The sequence below is a fragment of the Polyergus mexicanus genome, unplaced genomic scaffold (assembly GCF_030449975.1).
Source record: "Polyergus mexicanus isolate NDT 795.1 unplaced genomic scaffold, iyPolMexi1.0 SCAF_2, whole genome shotgun sequence".
NCBI classification, from domain to species: Eukaryota; Metazoa; Arthropoda; class Insecta; order Hymenoptera; family Formicidae; genus Polyergus; species Polyergus mexicanus.
The window spans coordinates 6689302-6693711 of record NW_027223322.1 but is presented as its reverse complement, the minus strand read 5'-3'; the positions used below and the strand labels follow the sequence as shown (position 1 = coordinate 6693711).

At 35.5% G+C, this 4410-nt stretch overlaps 1 pseudogene; it reads right to left on the bottom strand.

The window, feature by feature from the left end:
• Window positions 1–712: 712 nt before the first annotated feature.
• On the bottom strand, window positions 713–4129 carry LOC138941499 (uncharacterized; annotated as a pseudogene).
• Between the last annotated feature and the right edge of the window lie 281 nt (window positions 4130–4410).

The following is a 4410-nucleotide window of genomic DNA, read 5'->3' as shown; positions in this document are numbered from 1 at the left end:
TTAATAAAAAAATACTTTATTATAGTGTTTTGGAAAGCTCTCGATGTCAGCTACAAGAATACTAAATAAAAAATAGGGGTTTCCATTTAAGATTTTAAAGTTGACTTTCACATGACCTTTAAATGATTTTCCAAGGTCAAACCATTGTCACCATCTTATGGCCTCCTTGAAGCCACACAACTTTTGTTTGAAACATTTTTCGCATTTTTCGATTTAACGCAGTGTTTCTGAGATATTTGAGTGGGCCCTTTAAAATGGGATACCTTGTATATACATACATACATACATACATACATACATACAATGGCACAATACATATAGATGTATTATAATATATAATAACGGTTATATGTACAACAATGTATACATATATATATTATATTTATATATAAATTTTTTTGATTGTGTAGATAAATGTTTATATAAATGGTTATATATATGTGTAATAGATTTACAATAATATATTTTTACAATATTCTAAATATTGCAAATATAGAATGGACCCCTCCATCGTCCATTCCCGTGAGAACGCAACCAATATACAATTTTTGTCGTCTCTCCGATTATGATTTGCAATCGAGTTATGATTTTACGAGTATCACGATACATTTTTTGAATGCAGTAATAATCCTTTTTTTTTTTTAGTCACGATGGGGAAATCCTCATGGATACCTTGGGTTCTCGAGGAAGGACCCAGGGTTATGTCAGACTCCTACTGACTAAAACCCCACCGGATGATCTTTCCGGTTACTTGGTTCCCCCCACCCCTCCCCCGGGAAACTGGCTTATGCACTATTTCTTGGGAGGGGGCGGGTGGTCCTAAACACATTGGAAAATGCAGCAATTTATTACCTTCTATGATTTTAAAGAAGTGTTCTCTCATGCATTTTACATTCTTGGAGCATTTTTGTTCACAAGGATTGCCTCCTAAAGCTATAGTTGTGGCAAAAGCTGCAGCATAAATCCTACAACTTATGCCATCAGGTTGTGTTTAAGCTTTTTCAAAAATAATGTTATCTTGCTTTATTGTAGGATAACGTAGATGTATATAGTTTTTCTCCTTAGCTACCAACTTATCGTATGTACAACCGGGTAGGCTATCATATACGCAAAGTTTGGTGCTATTAAAGAAAATACATCGCCAGTGATCACTACAATTCCCTCCAATGATTTGTAAGCTTTTGTTACTATCACTGGCTGCAATCATATGAGGGAACTCCAGATATTGGACACTTTGCGTTTCAAAATCGGAAGTTTCTCTTACGACGCGTAAAAATCGATCTAATGATTCGTCGCTTATTTTGCTATCTATAGGCAAGATATTATCCTTTACGATAGAGAGAGAAGCAATCAAATTTAAAATTTTTTCATGTCTCTCCATATCGTCTTTCGTAATATCATGTTTGTTATTTGAATAACTAACTATGATACAATCATCATCTTGCTCTATATCCATAGCAGCAGCAATAGCAGTATTTGCTGCTTCTATAGGCAAAACATTAGATTTAAATCGCTTTCTTTTCTCGAGAATATCTTCATTTTCCATTATATTTTGTCGAATATTTTTTCGGCTAATTATTTCTTTAGCTGCTTTTTCTTTAGCTTCTGTTATATATAACGGATCTTTGATTGGCATATGCCTATTATGCCGACTATCCACGATTTCTGGAAGCATGCATCTGTAGTAGAAACGTGTTAGAAAAGGCAGCATTTCATTTTTCCAGAACTCATTGTCTGTACTAATGTGCAATATTTTTATGCTTTTTGGCGTTCAAACAGCAAAAATGCAATATTTTCGCTTTGTTATGTTCAATTGGCCTTGAACTTGATAAAAATATCGGTGATTCCGATTCATTTTATGTGGATCTTTTTTATTAAAGATACCTTTTAAAAAAGGCAATGTCTTTATGGCTTCTTCTGCTGTCAAATGCTCAGCCGACAGAGGACATTTAATTTCCACAAGACCATTTTCTTCAATAAGTCCGTCAGGAGAAGCACCCAAGAATGGATTTTCATTATCAATGAACAATCCGCAAGGTTTTATTTCTTTATTTAATTTCATGGCCAATTCTTTCCTTGCTACATCTTCCTTATCGCGACCATATTTCATGGCTTCGGTATCAATAGACGGAGGATATAAAATGTTTTTTACAGTCAATGCGCAAGACGTTGTCGGTCTCATGCGACATACAGTTCCAAAATTGGATGCTGTCAACATTTCACGTCTCAATGATAACCATAATTCGGACTTATATTGATTTCTGGTCTCGAATTCAATTGTTTGCCAATTTTTTCCATTTTCGAACAACTTTTCTATATGACTTAGTCGCAGTTGCTCGAATATGTCGGATGGGTGATCCGGCCTTTGCGACTGAGGACCGTAATAACGATCTGTTGCTGATTCTTGTTTGAATTTTCTTTGCCTTCCCTGCGCTTCTCGAGATTCTCTAGTTTTTGCAACTTTTATTTGTCGTCGCTTTTCCAGATTCTCAACAATAGGCGGAACAATCTTACACATGCTTTAATGTAATTGTGTAAGTACTTGTTGCGTATTATATTGAACAACTGCTCCTGCAATTCTAGCATCGCAGGAGCCTCGTTTACCAAAATTAATACATTTTCCGCCAATTTCTTTGCAGATTATCGAATTGAACGATTCTGCAGGGTTATTTGTTAAATTTAACAATAAGCTCTCGGAGTAAGCGCTGAGATACATGACAGCAGTCTTTATTTTTGGATAGAAACTATGTAATTTTAGAAACGGTACATAATTTTTCTTTATCTCATTGCAATTCTCTTTGCATATACCGCGTGCTTCACATCGCTTATGTTCGCCAAAAACATGACTAGGAATATTCAAAATATCTTTCTGCAATTCCATAGCCAGACAATGTAGAGGTTGCCTTTTTTTTCTTTGTCGAGCGGCTGACTCTATTACCTCTTTTCGTATTTTTAAAATATTGCTTTTTACAACATTTCGCACCTGTACAAAGCCACGCTGTCTACACATTTTTGGCTGAGTCATCTCTGCCGCACCTTTCAGCTTTTTGCACAAGTTGCGAAGCAAATGATTGGTGCATTCAATTTTTTTGACAGTCACCATATGTTCACGGTATGGTTTGTTATCAACAATGGCCTGATATACGCTACTGTCACCATCGGCAACAACTGTTTTATATATCAGTTCATGCATTTTGAGGCTACATTTAAAACCTTCTACGATGGCATCGCTCTCCATGCTTGTAGAACTCGCATTGCGATCAAAATTTTTATAGCATTTGTGAACTCTTGGTTCGATACCTTTCTGCTTTGCTACATCACATAGCGTGCAAAATTTATTGCGGATACCGACGAAGAGAATCTTTCTGGCGCGGTAACCAATTATGGCTCCAATACCGGAAAGAGAGTCGTAGGCATTGCCATACGATCTCTTCATCCAACTACCATCCGCTACGACTGTTATGTACGGAATACCGTTTATAACTTCGTTTCTCTCGAGAGCGAGTTGCTTTTCAACTTCGCCAGCCATTTTCATCTCTTCCATGGCTGTTTTTTTAAAGTCATCGACTAAATTTTCCCTATATTTGATATAGGTTTGCTCGGACATGCAAGGAACATTTATGGCTGCACACAACTCTTCGAGCTGGGCATAACCAATTCCCATTGTAACAGTTCCTGTTACAGCAGCCGTATTAGTGTCCATTGTTTCTGGCTCTGTGGGTTCTGACCAGATGTTGGCTTCATATTTGCACATTTGGCATTTGAAGAACAACTGAGTCATTAACCCACGACGATGAGAATTTATGAGTTTTCAATCTTTAAATTGGCACTCTATTCCTTGCATATGATTATCAAAGGTTCTGTGGATTTCATTCCACAGAAAACCAATGTCGACAATGCGACGGCCTTCAGGCATGCTTTCCTGGATACGATTTGTATCCAGAAGGCCCTTTTCGATAACAAAATTATTGTTATCTTTGCAAAATTCAACATTTTTACACATACCTGTATTTGAAGTTGACTCGAGGCACTGCGTTCTTTGGGTACTAATTATCGAATCCATTACATCGGGAAGTACTTCAACCGATTTTTGCAAATTTTTAGATTCGTTAATACCCTCAGTAATGCTAGTGTGCCGGAAGTCATTTGCCTCTTGGGTTAACTTCAATAATTTTCGCCTGCAAAGAAAAATTAATGGATGAATATTTTTTAAAACATAGCTACAGAAATAAAATATTATAAACAATAATATATATTATATATATAATTTAATATTTTTTTGAAAAAAAATAAACCTCTGAAAAATAAGTACAGTCTTTTGTTTATAAATTTTTTTATCTAAGTGTTATTAAAAATTAGTTATATAATACAATAAAATGTTTTAACAACATAAATTCCTCTAAAATATTT